The sequence below is a fragment of the Physella acuta genome, unplaced genomic scaffold (genome assembly GCF_028476545.2).
Source record: "Physella acuta isolate Inbredline_101_S28 unplaced genomic scaffold, ASM2847654v3 ptg001765l, whole genome shotgun sequence".
Taxonomy (NCBI): domain Eukaryota; kingdom Metazoa; phylum Mollusca; class Gastropoda; family Physidae; genus Physella; species Physella acuta.
In genome coordinates this window covers 172,911-192,093 of record NW_026733275.1, presented here as the reverse complement: position 1 = coordinate 192,093, position 19,183 = coordinate 172,911, and the positions used below count along the sequence as shown (strand labels likewise).

The window sequence follows — 19,183 nt, the reverse complement described above, 5'->3', positions numbered from 1 at the left end:
CTGTAGAGGTTTTTTAAACATTGCAATGCATCGTAATGGTTATTTTTAGAATGGCAAACTGATACAGCTGTTAATACGTGTTGTAAACGTAGACACTAGTAGACTAGTACAATGATGCTTAATTGCTGCTTGAAAAAAAATCTTGTGATTTACATAGATGTGCCGACCAAAAATATTTTTTTAACAAATATCATTGTTTAAAACTTTGAGTTTAAAAAGTTTCCAAAAAGGCGCCACTTTGCTGAAAATGGCCAGAGGGGGAGCGGCCGCTCCCCCTGCTCCCCCCCTGCGTACGCTACTGTCTACAAGCCACAATACATTTGAAGGACGAACACGACCCATACGCTTCCATTCATAAATTTGGACACATAAGCCCACAAGCCCCCATTCATTTGATGTACACAAGCCCATAACCCCCCCCCCATTCATTTGATGTACACACGCCCATAAGCCCCCCCCCCCTCATTCATTTGATGTACACAAGCCCCCCCTTCATTTGATGAACGCAAGCCCATAAGCCCCCCCCCCCCCCCCCATTAATTTTAATGGACACAAGTCCATACGCCTACATTCATTTAGCAGACACAAGCCAACAATCTTTCATTCATTTGATGGAAACCCGCCCAGAAGCCCCTATTCATTTGATGGAAACCCGCACATAAGCCCATATTCATTTGATGAACAGAAGCATTACGCCCGCATTCATTTTATGGACACAAGCCCATAATCCTACACACTCGTAAAGCAAAAGATGTTTGATAAAATGTATCTGTATTGTTACTAAATACATGGGAAAATATATTTGAAGTGGTCGAGTTCGTTAACGCTACAAATGTGCATTCAACTGTCTGGCGTTCCAATCTATCTGAGAAATTTTAATCCTTATGTTAGTACTCGGGTAATGGCCGGTCTGAACTGATGGTAATGTGGAAGGACACCTTTTTCTTGTTAACTAAAATTTACTGTGTCGGTTATAAAAAGATAAGAGATTGTTAAAAAATATCCAAGCTCAAAGGAAATTAACCGCATTGTGAAAACAGCAAGGGGGATCACGTAGTAAAAAAAAGGACAGGGAGTTAACTCTATCTAGCAGCAAACTAAACTTGTTGAAAAAGTAAGACTGCCAAAAACGCAATAATGGTAAAAAAATTATCCATCGGGAAGAAGCTACAATACTATTTAGGATGGGCTCTTTTCCAGGTTTCCTTTCATTATTTTACTCTACGATCAACAATTTAAAAAAAACAAATAACTAATTAAAGTTAAAAGCTATACTTGCCAGCCCCCCTCCCCTCCAAATCCCATCACTTTCAGCCCAGCATAATGATGTTCAATCAAGGTCTGTCTCAGCATCACAGGCAGGTGTACACCAAGTCTTCTACTGTGTACATTCAACATTTGTTACCTAAACTTAAGGGCCGATCATCGATTTGTGTCACACCACAATGTTGGTATTTCATTTACAAGCCCTGAAGTGGGCTAGACATGCCCTCATGGACCTGTATGTATATATTACATCACACTAGCGTCTCCACCACTCATCCCCTAGCAGATGTCAAACTCCCCCCAACCCCTCACCCACAGCTCGTGTAGAGATGAGCCTCGACCCGGATGTAACTTCACAAAACATGTCGCCACTCCAGATACCTTTTCACATATATGTACTCGTACTAGCCAGCGTATCCGAGCCTTTAGTTTGGGACTGGTATCGCTACTCATAACGTTAGCCTGGACCAAACCTTAGCCAAGACCACCAAAGGTTTTACCCTACCAACCCTACTTTTATTCCTGACCTTACCTCTCACTCTAGCCCTATCCCCGACCTTACCCCTACCCTAAAGTTACCAGTAACCCTACCCTATCCATATCCCTGACTCCACCCCTACTCCTACCTCTATCCCTGACCCTACCCATGATCCTACACCTGCCTCTATCCCTGATCTTATCCTGATCTCTGACCCCAACCTATACTTCACATACTAACGAAACGCAATGCCAATGGAAACAAAGCCACGATATGCCGCAATATTGCCCTGTCGGCGTTTGTTTATACACATCTTCTTGCGTCATTGTCGTTGGCTTGAAACAAATCTATTAATACACTTGAGTGTTAGTGCAAGTAGTTGCATCGGCTTCCAGGACAAATTCACTTTATTCAGAGGCGGGGGTTGTGATTGAATATGAGTGGGATTGGGGGGGGGGGGGGGGGGGGGAATGGGAGAGGAGCATTAATTTAACATTAAATTTCCTGACACGCCATCAGATAATGACATATTAATTAATGCACGGCTGTCTCATGACATAATAGACCACACCCCCTCCCTTCACCCTCCAGCTTTGCTACACAATCAGCACAGCTTCAAACTTGTCAGATCTTTTCAAATATAACAAGTTCTCGTACAGCCACCCCCCCCCCCCCCTCCACCCCATGAAAACGTTCATGGAAATTCGGTCGTCAAGGGAAATGCTTTGTATAGAGTTGTCTATTTCAGAACTGCATTTTCCAGCACCGTTTTAACCAGTAAGTGTGTATATACATACATAATATATACATACATGTATATATGTACAATAAATATATACATATATACATAAACACATAAATATATGTATGTATATACATATAAATATACATATATACATTTAATTACATGTACAATGTAAATATACATACATATATATAGATATATTATATATATATATATATATATATATATATATATATATATATATATATATATATATATATATATATATATATATATATGAATATCTATACTAAAGGTCAGACAGGCTTTATGATATTTCTATCATTTTAGGAAGTATAGGTTTTATAGTTGCGCTGAAGTTAATGGAGTCTGGGTCAAGACATCTTGACCTCAACTAGAACACCCCTTCCCTACCCCCACCACCCCCCCCCCCCCTCCCGCCACACTTCCTCCACCACTTCTAGTGTACTTAAAAAAACGGAAGATGTGAAGATATGCAGATGACTGCATATTCGCCACGGGCGCGTAACTAATTTTCTCTGTCGCCTTTAATGTTTGGGCTCTTCGCCAGGTTTCAGGGCTGGTGATTGGATGGGGTAAAGTGGGGGGGGGGGGGGGGTGGTGGAAATATAGGGGGTGGGTGTGAGTAAAGGGGTGGGGATGTTAGGTTCGTTGGTTGCACGTGAAAATATGACTCAAAATTTCACAAGCTGGAGGATTTTTGAGGTATATTTTAAAATATATTGAAATAGTTTATAAGTTTATACCAGAGCAGGAAGTGAAGATGTATTTATCACTTTTTGCCGTTTGTGCCCACGACGCACGGGGCAGATGAAGTAGAGTTCAACTGTGGTCAGCACTATGCCCAGCCGCCTTGGCTTTCCCTAACGTGAGTTATGTTCTCATCAGAGCTGGGTGCAGTTAATGACGTTATACTGTTATGAATCCGGATTCAAATTCGAAACTTTCGGGTGAGCAGTCTAGCTCTCTACCGCTAGGCCACGCCGTCCCTATGACGATATATTAATGACGACTAAAAAAAAAAGATGAAGTTATAGCCCAGAAAAAAAGTAAAAAGGAAAATAATAACGAAAAAAATCGCAATTTGCAGATTTGATTAATGTTAATCAAATTGACACAGAAAGGGAACTAGTAGTGACTTTATCAAGACAGATAAATGCCGTCTGTCCGCTATCAATGATGTATTTTTACTGCGCAGCAAAAAATTAATTTTGGACGTTACTATTTTTAGCTAAACGATAGTTGTGGTTTTAAAAACAATAATTGAAGGACTTCAATTTTCCTCGTAGACAATGTTTTTTTTTTTTCGTGGAAGAAGATTGTATCAAGTGGTTGTGCTTAAGAAGAAGTAGAGTAGAAGTTTCCCTTTCAAACCTGACGGTCTTTGGGGCAAGTGAAGTAGAGTTTACTTGTTTCTGTGACCTCGGCATATGAAGAGATAGTGTGGTCAGCACAATGCCCAGCCGCCTTTACTTTCCCTAACGTCTGTTAGGTACCCATCAGAGTTGGGTTGACTCAGGGACGGGCTACTGACTTGAACCCGGATTCGAACTCGAGAATAACGGGTTAGCAGTCCAGCTCTCTACCGCTAGACTACTCCGTCCGTGCTTAAGACTCGTATATATTTCGCTTAGTGAGTTGATAAAAAAATCGAAAGTAGGTAAGCTCTAGGCTTAAATCATAAACCTGATTTCAAAACGAAAAGATCTCCAGTCAAATGACTAACTGGGTTTGAAACGATTTTGTCGCACAGCTGATGGTGCAATTGCCTTCAAATCAATGCAATATCGATCTCCAGATGATCGATCGTTAGGTTCAGCTGTTCGATTGCCTTTAGCTGGACCGTTAGGTGGGGGGGGGGTTACAGGTATAGGGGGGAGAATAGAGGCTTGGGGGGGGGGGGGTGATCATAAGTAGTTCAGGGATAATTCGAGGCTGGGTTAATTGATAGGGAAGAGGGGTGGTGGATAGGGGGCTATGGGTGGGGTGGGTAGATGGGAGGTTATGGGTGGGGAGGTTATGGATGATATTGCACGTTGGAGGCTAATGAGGACAAAATTATAGATGTTAGAGAGGGGATGACTCTGATGTACAAAGGACTTATAAATGAGTTGAGGCAACGAGTGGAATAGTGACGATAGCTTTAGAGTAAGATGTACTGATGCAGTTCTCTATAGCTAAATATTTTAAACAAGAAAAATGTACTTCTCAGCAATGGCTTCTGTATCATCACACAGTCAGACTCATTCAACGGTTAACACACCAAGGTAATGTACACACGGGAAAAAGGTGATGGTGAGCACATTCAACAGGTGTGTTTCGCTCGTGCGTGCTCCCGTGTACACGTGTGAGTGTGATAAAAAGTGAGTTGCACGTGCAGTAGAGAGGCAGTTTATTCTCTCCGTCTTTACACAGACTCACACGCACACACATACACTCACACGCACACACATACACACTCACACGCACACACATACACACTCACACGCACACACATACACGCACACAAACGGACACACGCACACAGGCTTGCATAATCTAGTTATTCACATTTGTAAATCAACAGCCAAACCGGGAACAGTGATATGATTCACACAGCCACGTCATACTCTGTAGGGTACATTATAAACCACACCACCACATCACAAACCACACAGCCACATCACAAACCACACACCTACATCATAAACCACACAACCACATCACAAACCACACAGCCACATCACAAACCACACACCTACATCATAAACCACACAACCACATCATAAACCACACAACCACATCACAAACCACACAAACCACATCATAAACCAAACCACCACATCATAAACCACACAACCACATCACAAACCACACAAACCACATCATAAACCAAACCACCACATCATAAACCACACAATCACATCATAAACAACACAACCACATCACAACCGACACATGAGATTTCTAAATCTCGCCAAGCACGGATTCAATGCTACACTATTTTCGACAAATATTATACTGGGACCAAAACCAGATTAAACCACCCTTTTTGTATTCTCACAAGTCCACAAAGTATCTTACGTACCTTATCTCCTCAAATAAAGTCCACAGAATTTTGTTCAATTTTTAGCCAATCAAAAAACCCTACCCCCCCCCCCCTTTACCGGGGGCAATATCTGGCGAACACAAACTGATTATGTCAAGCTGACCTACGTATCTCCGCCACTTGACGGATGTCTCTTTCGTTTTAGAGTGACAACCTACAGCATAGGCGTAGCTTAAGGTGGGGTCGGGGGCAGCTCTCAAGGGGCATCTAAAATATTTTTTGTTTAAGTTGTAAGATTTGAATATTTTAAATAAATTAGTGATTTTCTCCGCGTAAACTTTCTTTGGTCAGATTTTTTTTTAAAAAGTTGGGAGTCCTGATGTTTTCTTGGAGACTATAATTAAATACTTTATCAATAATAAATACTTTGATACTACTTTATTTAATAACATTAAGCGCCTTTTGTCAACTGAGGTTTTATGCTAGGCTAATTTGGAGCGCCAACTCCACCCCCTTCAAGCATTGAATATTTTTATAAATACTTTTGCGCTTCCTAGCTTAATAAATCTAATTAGTTATAACCTGATCTGCTAATGTATAACACAACACGTGATCATTTTAATCCACTCTCGTTTTGTAATTTTTCCACCTCCACCCCCCCCCCCCACACACACACACATTTCAGGAAGAACCCCCTCCCCATCGTACCCCATAAAATGATATACTACGGTTGTCATATTTTTTTTTTATTGACAACCGAGATTTCCACGAAAATTACTTCCTAAATCAACACTAAAAGCTCTGTTTGCGTTTGAAGAAAAACAAATTTTAAGCCTGTTGTCTCAACCTATTCATCCAGCCATATTAAACATCAGAAATTCTGAGAAAATAAGAACACAGAAAATATTTACACGGCTCTACACGTCCTTCGTGTTATGTAATGTACACACTATCCCGAGTGGTCGGTCCTGCTGGTTTTAAAATTAGCGGGCGCCTTCGTTTCTTATCACTTTAAAATTAGAGCCTTCTGGTTTTAATCCGTGGTTAAAATTAGCGCAGCCTAGCTGTTTCACATTACTGCCATCTAGCGGCATTACTGCGGCATTACTGCGGCATTACTGTGCTATTACTGCGGTATCGCACTTTATTCCCGAAGCCTGTGTAACAAATTTAGCCCACGGGGATGTCTAGTAATAAATTATTTTTTTATGAGCACGACGCATTGATAAATGACGTAATAAAACCATCACAATCTGCGACTCTTCAGCTAAAGGGGGGAAGGTAAATCCAATGGTTCTTAAACTCTGGTGCATTGATCCCCTCCCATGTATTGGTTATTGTTTTCATTCAGTTTTAGATTTACAGTGTGAGATTGATTCATTGAATGGTACGGTAAATAAACAGTAACTGTATTGACAAATGTGAGATTGGAACACATTTTTTTTTACTAGTGACAACATGACGCAGTTAGTCTGTTTCTGTTGCCATACATCACATGATGAAGTGTTAAGTTAATGATAGTGGCCTTAGCACACAGCACATGATGAGGTGCTAATTTAATTATAATGGCCTTAGCACATAGCACATGATGAAGTGCTAAGTTAATTATAGTGGTCTTAACACACAGCACATGATGAAGTGCTAAGTTAATTCTAGTGGCCTTAGCACACAGCACATGATGAAGTGCTAAGTTAATTATAGTGGTCTTAGCACACAGCACATGATGAAGTGCTAAGTTAATTTATAGTAGCCTTAGCACACAGCACATGATGAGGTGCTAAGTTAATTATAGTGGTCTTAGCACACAGCACATGATGAGGTGCTAAGTTAATTATAGTGGTCTTAGCACACAGCACATGATGAGGTGCTAAGTTAATTATAGTGGTCTTAGCACACAGCACACAGTCTGTTCCATTGACCATAGACCACAGTACATAGAGTTGAGTTTGCCCAATACCAAATCCTGTCATACCTTGATTTATAGCAGAAAAAAATGATCAAGGATCAATACACATCGGACCTGGGCAGATAAGTGGGTGGGCTGATGAAGTAGAATTTATAATTTATTAATCTCGGCATATGAAGGGATGGTGTGATCAGCACAATGTCCAGCCACCTATACTTTTCCCAACGGTAGTCAGGTACCCATTAGAGCTGGATGGACTCAGATACAAGTCCGAACCGAAATCCGAGATCCGAACTCGAGACGTTCGGGCTAACAACCAAACGCTCTACCAATCGTTCACGTCGACCCCGTGTCTGCTTGACCGTATCAAACTACACTGCAAACACTGCGAGCCCCTGATGATAATATCGTATAACCATCCCCTTTTAGGCACTAGTCTGAAAAAAGTGAAATTCGAACAACTATAATTTGATATAACACAGTCAAAATAGATTTATTACATAAAGCGAATTAAAAATGACAAAAAAACTTCAATGTCCTTGTAATTTATTTTGTACATTTTTTCCCTTCTCATGCCACCAAAAGTTATTTCCCTTCATTAAACATCTCTCTTTAAAAATTCAAAATACGTCAGTTTTTAGCTCATATTCCACATTACGTGTTTTTCAAAATCTAATTGATAGAGACATGTTCTAATTTTAGTCCCTTTTAAAAGGTTCATCAAAGGAAAAAATATGGTTCCTAAAATATTCTGTGCAGTTAGGTCCGTAGCTCCATTTGCTTGCTGTTTGATAAGGTTTCATCTTTCCAGATACCCAAACTCCTTTTAATAGCCACACTGACGCAAAACATGACAAATATGACGTCTTCCTAGCCATTATTATTTTATTTTTTTAAAACAAGACGATAAGAGAAAAATAATTCAAGACCCACAACTCTAGAGATGCCCAGTTGTCTCCCTGGATGTTCTAAAAATAGCACAGCTCATGGACGACAGAAAGTGAAGAGCTGAATCTAATGTGAGGGGAGATAAGCACGAAATGTGTCGCTAATGGTTCTGGTTCCAAAGGAGAAAAAAAAAGACCTTTACCGACACGGTGGTTCTCATAAAGTTAACCAACAACCCAAGAGGTAAAATACAACTTTTGGTTTAATTTACTTACAAATTTTGTCTTTATCTAAAAGGTGAAAATCGTCAACAAAGTTTTTAATTTTTTTTTTTACATTTTTGTGTATGTTAAAAGGCGACTTATATGAATCTTACAAACAACACATAATGTATGATGCAATTTCTTTGTTTAAATATACTTTCAAATTTTATCTTTATCTTAAAGGTGAAGGTCCATAAAGTTTTTAAAACATATTTTTTTTAATGTTAAGTTTTGTGTGTTATAAGGTGTCTTATTTAAATCTTACAAACAACACAAGATGTTGAAAACAAAGTTTGGTTTAAATATACTTTCAAATTTTGAAGCTGAAGGTCAACAGCTTTTGTAAAGTTTTTTTTTTTAATTTACTTTTTGTCTGTTAAAAGACGCCTTATTCAAATCGTACAAACATTTTGCCTAGCAATAACCTAATATAATATGCCTCGAACAATATAACAAGCCTAGTAATGCTTGGTGGGACGGCGTGGCCTAGCGGTAGAGCTAACCCGAAAGTCTCGAGTTCGGATCAAGTCAGTAGAACGTCCCTGAGTCCACCCAGCTCTGATGGGTACCTAGCAAAGGCGTCTGGGCATAGTGGTGATCACACAGAGGTACAGACAAAGATGAACTCTACTTCACTTGCCCCATGGACCGTCAGGTTCGAAAAGATAACTTTACTTACTTTAGCAATGCTAGACTTCTAGCTTACAACGTTTACATCACCATGGTTAAAATGTGGACTTTCTTTTTGCCAGAATTCTCGTGAAATATGTCGGTCAGTTTTAGATGTAAGTCAAAGGTAGGCATATTCAGTTTTGGAGCTGGGATGGGGAAGGGGTGGGGGCGGAGGTGGAGGTGGGATCAAAATGGCGGTACCACTAAATCGAGACTAAAGAAGGTGAGAATGATTTTATAAAGTTATGTGAAATACTTAAATAAAAATAAAAAAATTAACTGATATTGCTTTCCCCGAGGAAATTAAAAAAAATAGACATTGGTTAAGGTTAAATTTTGAAGAAGTTAGTTAAGGCTAACTGGTTAAGTTAATTAAGATTAACTGGTAAAAAATAGAAAAGATAATAATTAAGGTTTGTGCGTCTTTATGTGAATAAGTGTATCTGTACGTGTATATCTATATGTGTATGTGTGCGTCTGTAACTGTATATGTGTGTATGTAATGTGTCAATAAGTGCATATGTGCAACAGTCACTCAGTCAAATCATCGATGTCAGCCCGCAGTCATATAATTACAATATACCTCACTCTTTTAATCCGTTGTTAAATTCTCGTATGTGTGTCAAGTTCTTTCCCTCTATACCAGCTTTTATTCTTAAACCTCAACAACTGAGTTGTGATACATTGAATGGAGGTCACGCAACTACATGATCATGTATTCTCTACACAAGAAACATCAGCCTAATAAAAAACAACAACCTCTCTGATGTGATACATTAACCTACAACTGCATCAAGATTATCATCTCAAGTGAACCAAGCTATTCTACACAAATACACTCGAAGATGTCTTTAAAAAAAGTTTAATCTGCTTTCATTTTCTCGCACCACTTAGCACCCCACAATCAACGATTTGTAAATTTTTTTTTAAATGTCAGCATGAATTTTTTAAAGGCTGAAGTTTTAAAATATATATCCTTGACCCATCCGCTTTCTTTACCCCCCCCCCCCCCTCCCCCCTCAACACATAAAACAGTCAATCCATCGTTAACACCTGGCCCTTATGTAAAACCAATATTCCGTTTTGGCCTAGATCGCATCATTTTTATACCGGGCGAGAATTGAATTCTTAACACTGTATTGCTGGCCTCAGCTTGACGGGAAAATCGATACCTCACTAGGTCGATGGCGGTTCTCAAAGTTATGGAGTAGATTGTAACAAAAGAAGGTCATTGGGGGGTCATCAAGTTGTGGAGTAGATTTTGACAGAAGGTCATTGGGGGGTCATCAAGTTGTGGAGTAGATTGTGACAGAAGAAGGTCATTAGTGGTTCTCAAGTTGTGTGGTAGATTGTGGCAAGGTAAGGTCATTGGGGACCATCAAGTTGTGTAGTAGATTGAGGTTGAGAAAGGTCATTAGTGGTTCTCAAGGTGTGTAGCAGATTGTGACAGAAGAAGGTCATTGGGGACCATCAAGTTGTGTAGTAGATTGAGGTTGAGAAAGGTCATTAGTGGTTCTCAAGGTGTGTAGCAGATTGTGACAGAAGAAGGTCATTGGGGACCATCAAGTTGTGTAGTAGGCTGTGGCAGGAGAATGTTATTTGGGGTCATTAAACTGCCTTGAACGTTATTTGACACTAAGGTCAATCAATGGCCTTTATTGTCGATAGATGATTGTTTTATGATTCCACTCAGATCTGTAGTATCTTAGAAACAACCCGGCAATTAACAGTTTTACAACCACCTGCCAGATATATAGTCAGCAAACCTTAAACAGAATCCTCTCTCAACAGGCAACGGTTTTTAACACAGTTGTGTATATCAAGTTTGGCAAACTATTTTTTTCTCGAAATTATCAATTACATTACAAATAAAAAAAAACTATTTCTCGCAAAGCTGTTACATTTCATATAGTGGCTAAAGAAATCAATCAGATTTACAATCAAGATATGCACATTTAAATAAAAGCTTTTGCTCCTGAGTGAAAATACTCCCCCCCCCAACCAAACAATCCATCCGCAGGCGTCTAATTTTCCTTTATTACTATAATTATATGGCTATGGAAACTTGTAACAGACAAAATAACGACGAAAAAGATAATCTCTCACAGTTGTCTAGTTTTGTGAACAACAGTAAAAGAAAGCTTACGTGGACTAACATTTTCCTAGCATTCCCGATAGTACGAAGCAGTGTGCACTAAGGGTTGTTGCAGGCCCGGATTTTAAAAATAGACTTCAGTTAGGTGCACAAGTAAGTGGATCCTAACAGAAAAACCACACCCCTCTTCTCCCACCCCCTCTTAAACTTTAAGACTGAATTACAAAAGTGAGTGAGAACGGTAAGGTAATGTCCTCTAACGGGTATCACGTGGTTAAGTTGAGGGTCGGATGTCGACCATACAACACCGGTTCAAGCCCCTCCCAAGTCCCGCAGCTCTGGGTTACCGGCAAGATGGCGGGGATCACGTGACATCATAAATCAAACCCGTCACAGCGCGGCGGTGTAATGATGTAATCGATTACATTAAATGATTATCCGATATTTTGAGCTATGTCTACTGTTACGGTGACATGCGATATCGATATCACACAATATTGATAAGTAACAATACACATGAAAATTATATGTGCATGTAGCTCATTATTATTTACAAAACGTGTTATTTATTTAAAAAAAAAACAATTTATGCAAAACAGTTTTTGAAATGGTCCTACATTATTTTATAATGGCCCTATATTGATGAAATACGAATTATTTGACATATTAGCTTACCGTATTTATTACACGCTTTACCGATACAACATTTTCAGGTTTTAAACACACGTACAGCATTGTATGGTTTATCTTACCTGTTTAGTGTCATATTTTTCTTTGTTGCTTGTTTATTATAGGCATTTTTATTTCCGTCTTAAATTTCATGAATAAATATAGGGTTATATGTATGAGATGTAGTGGTAGAGCGTATGACTGTTAACCCGCAAGTCTTGAGTTCGAATCCCGGGCTCGAGCTCGTAGACCGTCTCTGAGTCCACCCAGCTCTGATGGGTACCTGACTCACGTTTGGTAAAGTAAAGGCGAGATGCTGACCGCACTATCCCTTCATATGCCGAGGACACAGAAACAGGCGAACTCTACTTCATCTACCCTATAGATCACCAGATCCGAAAGGGTAAATTCTTTATAAGCATAATGTATAAAACAAACTACTTGAACTGTTCCTCCATCACTACTACATAGGTAGCTTTGTATAACGTAAGAACCATACCAAACCATCAGACTGGCGAGTTTAAAAGGTTTGTGTGAGCGCTCAACAAATAAGAAATCTGCATTCTAAAGACGACTGAAAGGGGAAAAAAGAAATCTCGCAAACTTTGTAGGATTATAAACGACCTTGAACTTAGATAACTAAAAATAATCGAGAAGTTTAGCATGAAAACAATTAAGTGCGGCGTTTAAAATTCGAATAAAATTAGGGCATATTTTCATTATGGATTCCTGTTTACAAACATTTTAAACTGTGAGAAGATTTAAAAAACTGATTGTCTAAAAGTACATGGCTAGTGCTGGCTTTGTGTCGTTGGACTTGATAGATCGAGTTCTTTCAAACATCGCTCCTAGTAAACCGCCCTTTCCTGTCGCCCCCCCCCTCCGGGTGACGAAATACTTGTAAAATATATAATATAGAAAATGTATATTCAAATGCGCGACCCCCCCCCCCCCCCCGGAGAAAAAAATGTCTGAAATAAACCCTGTTTGGTCAGTCACGGTATTAGATTCGTACACGATACTGAGTCTATCAGAGGTCCTATATATATATATATAGCCATTCACTTGAGGCTACGTTAAAAAGCCCGAAAAGGCACGTAATTCGACAAAAAGCCAGGGGGAAAAACCTGTGATATTTCATAAGGATATGATATTTTCATAAGACCCCATTGTGGCCTTATAGAAAGCGTCTTTCTGGCTGTCTGAAAGCCATACAAAGACTGTGACACTATAAAATGATCACTCTGTCCATATAAAAAAAGCGCCATAAACCATTTTACTTCCTTATCTCTAATTACCTTTTATTGGGATCCTACACCTAGACAATATTATGTCTAGAGTTTCTTTCAGGCATCACTTCAGAGGGGAGGGGGGAGACGACACCGCTCTCTTGCATCCCCCCCCCCCAACGAAATAGGATTATATTCAAAATATATACTTTTACCAATAATGTCCATCTCACACCCCACGTCCCTCGGCAATTTATATCCGCCCCCAGAAAGTTTCAAGTACCTCCCCCCCCTCCCCCCCCCCCGGAGTGTAGTTGGACAAAACGCCGCTTAGTATAATGACCAATCTCCTGCTCATGCTAAACGCAACTACTGAATGGAGCATGACATTACCCCCCCCCCCCCCCCCCCCAAGTTAATCGTCAATTACCCCGCGAACATTCCTCCCCCTCCTGCCATTACACCTCCAGATAATTGACGGTTGGGGGTGGGGGGAGTAATGTCCTAGACCCACTACTGAACGCGAATGTCCTAGTTAAAATAAACGCCACTGTCGAAGTTAAACGCTACTGACCCAGTTAAAAAAAAAGTTCTGAATAATTTTCTGTTTGTACAGTATACGGGCCAAACACTCGTAGTGAATAGATTATGAGGGAATAGCTTCAACAACGTGGTCTACCTCACGGCAAGAGAACCGGTTATCAGCCGGTTTGCCGGTTTTTGATATCAAATCTCCATTTAAAAAAAAAAATTAATAATAATAGATTGTAATGTGAAACTTCCGAAATGTAAAAAAATAAAAAAATAAAAAAATAAAAATAAATAAATCCGTATTAAATCTTTAGAAATGTTCTATATTTGTATCTTTTGTATTCAATAAAAGCATGAACGGTTGTTAGCGTAAGGGTGGGGGTGAAAGGGAGTGGGAGAATTGAATGGGTTGTTGGACTTTGTACCGGTGACCCAGCTGAGGTCAGGACTAATGTAGGCCTTTTGAAAGCGACTTCCCATACATAATAAAATAATCCCATTTTAGATCCTGCATTAATGGACGACGCCGTCAGTAGCATGCAACACAGGAGCCACCACACATTTCTTGAAGGGTTCCTCATACAAATTTTCTTGAATGTTTCCTCAATGTTTATTGAATGGCTTCATCACACCAAGTTCCAGCATTTTCTTTGTATTTCATGATTTTAATGTTCATTTTTTTTCCTAACCAGTTCTCACAATTTTTTTTTTGCCGTTGAGGTCACTCGGTCAGTCACGATTATAATAATTGTGCTTGGATAAGAAGTAATTTAGTTAAATATAGACGAATGAAGTAATTAACTTGTCGTGTATTTCATAAATAATAAGGAATTATGATTCTTTCCTTCTTTAAATATCCTCAATTTTTATAGGCTACGTATTTAATATTTATTACAACATTTTAGCTTATACATACACACACACATACATATATTTTATATATATATATATATATATATATATATATATATATATATATATATATATATATATATATATACCGATTATATAATGCTCCCACTAGCCAGGTGTGTAGACATCTCTCCACACAGCCACCTTGAACTTAACCCCACTTTCTCTCCTCCAACACAGTACACCACCATAACCTTTCAAACGTACCCCCATATATCCTTGTCTTTCACCTGTCCTTGAGCGGGGCTAACCACCCCTCACTACTGGCGTATCATGAAGATTGGCCCTACTTTATCTTACCCCAGTAGCACGACTTTATTAAACGTACACTACTGCTGATGAATGCGTGGATTTAACACCACATTATCTCCCCTTAAATAAGCGCCAATATAAAAAAAGCTAGATGAGTTTCCTAAGTTCTTCAATTCTTGAAATTCCAGTATCAGGAAGTATGTTAATTAGCAGCGCTTCATTATTCCTAACACACATTTGTGGTGCCCTTATACTTACGTTCATGCGCTATTATTTGTCTCCCCTTACATAAGCGTAGAGAAGGTCAAGGGGAATTAATTATGTTAGTGAATACAAAAGGAGAGATAATGAACTGTCGTAATGTTCGTGATGTCACTAAATGGGACCAACGGGAGGAGTATGCCATATATATATATATATATATATATATATATATATATATATATATATATATATATATATATATATATATATATATGTGTGTGTGTGTGTGTGTATGTGTGTGTGGGCCATGTATTTGTGTTTGTAAGTATCTACGGTGGGCTTATATATGTATCTGCACGCCTGACCCTGATGAGGATGTATGTTGGCCTTTCTCACACGATCATTAATTATGGAACATACACCCACCTAGATTAAAAACAAAGCGGCAGGATTTCTTGGAAGAGAGCCACAGGACATCCCCCCTCCCTCCCTCCCCCTCCTTGACGTCAGCGGCCAGCGAATGTTTACCTTCACCTGAGTTCTGCTTGATCGAACTATTTTTATTCCGGTAAATGTAGTTACAGGTGAGTTGTAGTCACAGGTAAGTAATTAACCCCGGGCACGACACGACTGGACAGGGCAGGTCATTATTTCTCTTGATTGTTTCTAAGAAAGAACATACGTCACTTTCTATGTATGTTTTTTACTACTTTCTAAGTCCTGTTGAGTTAATAATGAGATCGTGATCGAACGGTAAGCGCATGATTCGTAATTCGAATGTGGTAGCTCGATTTTCAATGCTATCTTGAATCGGCCCTGGATCGAAGAGTTCCTGACTCGAGTTGTTGGGCATAAAATTGACTACATTTTCCCTTTAAGTGTTATGTAAACCGGTAAACTCTACTTCATCTTCCATAGTGAGTGGCTTAACTGGTTTCGAGGTTTCGATACAGGAATCAGAATTTTTTTTTGTCTCGAGGTTATGGAATATAAATGTTAAGGGGGCAGTTTCACCCAGAAAATGGTAAATTAACGAAAAACATTTGCCAAAAAAAAAACCAACTCTTTTATATGCTGTTTTATAGCTCCTTGATTATAACTACTATGGCACTGCTACTGATTTAATTAAAATTGCATGTTTCATTATTGAAACACTGACTGTTAACATTTTTTCACGACATGTTGCAGACAGGCTAAGCTGTGGCCTATTTAAGATTTTTTGACATGACATGACTAGATGTACTCTTAGCCTGTTATCTGTCATATGGTCAACACAAGGTTGTCTTATCTTGGTAGTGCTACTGTGTTTACACCTGGATATATACATACATACATAGTTACATGCTGGTGCACCACTGCTACTAAAACTATATATATATATATAAAACATCTACCAACACACAAACACAAACAGACAGACACACACAGACACATATATATATATATATATATATATATATATATATATATATATATATATATATATATATATATATATATATATATATATATATATTCATGGGGAGCAGGATTAATCCTGTCAATTCCCCCCCCCCCCCAACCTGTCATTTACCCCTGCCCAATTAGGGCTAGTGTTAGAGTCAGTGTTAGATGTAGGTTTAGAGTTGTTGTTAGGATTGATGTTGGGGTTAGGGTTAGGATCAAGGTACTTCGGGATAAGGATGGGGGGGGGGGAGTAATTGATATATATATATATATATATATATATATATATATATATATATATATATATATATATATATATATATATATATATATATATATATATATATATATATATATATATATATATATATATATATTTTGAATGTATATCAGCTAACTCTGGAAGAGACAGACAAGGCTAGAGGCGAAAAGACACAGACATTTCTTTACTTAATTATTTTTCCACACAAGTTTTATAAGGGGTCAGATGTAATAGAATAAAAGGTTTTTAATGTTGGAGAAAGCTGTCTGTGGATTGTTTTTTTTTTTTACCTTTCAATGATGAAGGAAAGAGAAAGACGTATCTAGTGAACAATACAGTTGGTTTATCTGACAGTTCATAGGGTAGAGGGAGTAGAATTCAGCTCTTTTAACACCGCAGCGTATGAAAATGCTGTGATGTTACCTGGATGCGCAGTGGACTTTTACTTTGCCCAAATACATTGTGTGATTACTTAGACTAGGAACCCGCGCTGGAAGCTAAAACTTGGGAACTATTATTAGGGAAGCTGCTAGCTTGGAGCAGGGAGCTAAGGAAGTTAGGGACTCAAGTCAGGGAACTAAGGAAGCTAGGGACTCAAGTCAGGGAACTAAGGAAGTTAGGGACTTAAGTCAGGGAACTAAGGAAGTTAGGGACTTAAGTCAGGGAACTAAGGAAGCTAGGGACTCAAGTCAGGGAACTAAGGAAGCTAGGGACTCAAGTCAGGGAACTAAGGAAGCTAGGGACTTAAGTCAGGGAACTAAGGAAGCTAGGGACTCAAGTCAGGGAACTAAGGAAGCTAGGGACTCAAGTCAGGGAACTAAGGAAGCTAGGGACTTAAGGGAACTAAGGAAGTTAGGGACTTAAGTCAGGGAACTAAGGAAGCTAGGGACTCAAGTCAGGGAACTAAGGAAGCTAGGGACTCAAGTCAGGGAACTAAGGAAGTTAGGGACTTAAGTCAGGGAACTAAGGAAGTTAGGGACTTAAGTCAGTGAACTAAGGAAGCTAGGGACTCAAGTCAGGGAACTAAGGAAGTTAGGGACTTAAGGGAACTAAGGAAGCTAGGGACTTAAGGGAACTAAGGAAGCTAGGGACTTAAGGGAACTAAGGAAGCTAGGGACTCAAGTCAGGGAACTAAGGAAGTTAGGGACTAAAGTCAGGGAACTAAGGAAGTTAGGGACTAAAGTCAGGGAACTAAGGAAGTTAGGGACTTAAGTCAGTGAACTAAGGAAGCTAGGGACTCAAGTCAGGGAACTAAGGAAGTTAGGGACTTAAGGGAACTAAGGAAGCTAGGGACTTAAGGGAACTAAGGAAGCTAGGGACTTAAGGGAACTAAGGAAGCTAGAGACTTAAGTCAGGGAACTAAGGAAGCTAGGGACTCTCAGGGAACTAAGGAAGCTAGGGACTTAAGGGAACTAAGGAAGCTAGGGACTCTCAGGGAACTAAGGAAGCTAGAGACTTAAGTCAGGGAATTATTGAACTCATAAGCAGTGCTCCCTCTAAGCTGCGCGGTTGCGCGGCCGCGCAGTAGTTTTGAACCTGCCGCGCAGACATTTTGTAAAATATATATATCCTTGTATAAGACTCTTAGAACACCGCGCACACAAAATACACGTTTAACGCTACATTGTTCCTTTTAGAAGGACAGTGGCTCACGAGCCCCCCCCCCCCCCATACACACCCTAGAGCCGCCATCAGTGACACCAATATCCTAGTAAACCGACATATGCCGCGATCTCAAGTTTTAGTAGAAAACATTTTCTTCACGATCTCTCCAACAAACTACTGACACACAAAGGCGCCTAAAAAGAAGGAGAGGGGGTGTAGATTAATGTGTTAAATTAAAAAGGTTAATGGATTTAATGAACACGTCCTTGGTGTCGGTGTGATGAATGAAGTCGAGATGCAGCAAGTTTTATTTTTTGCCCTAACGTGTATTAGAATGGTGGCAGGTTCGCAGACTTCGGCATCCGGTTCCGAGTTCCCATAATTTATGACGTACTTCCGTTTCAGCAATCGTGACTGTGGTGTATAGAGGCGATGTTAGGGTGGGGTTTAGTTCGGTTATAAAACACATACAGTCTAGATATGAAATATATGCATGTACAAACAGCTCTTTGTTTTGGATTAGAGAGGGGACAGCTGTTTCCTTTATGGAGTCCTATGCTAACACACACACACACACACACATATATATATATATATATATATATATATATATATATATATATATATATATATATATATATATATATATATATATATATATGGACGATAGTTTATGGGGCCCTATGCTACATACGGCTTGGTTTTCACTTT

The 19,183-nt window shown here is 39.2% G+C and overlaps 1 pseudogene; it reads left to right on the top strand.

Annotated features, from left to right (window-relative positions):
• Positions 1-17,616: 17,616 nt before the first annotated feature.
• On the top strand, positions 17,617-18,351 carry LOC131930375 (uncharacterized; annotated as a pseudogene).
• The last annotated feature ends 832 nt before the right edge of the window (positions 18,352-19,183 follow it).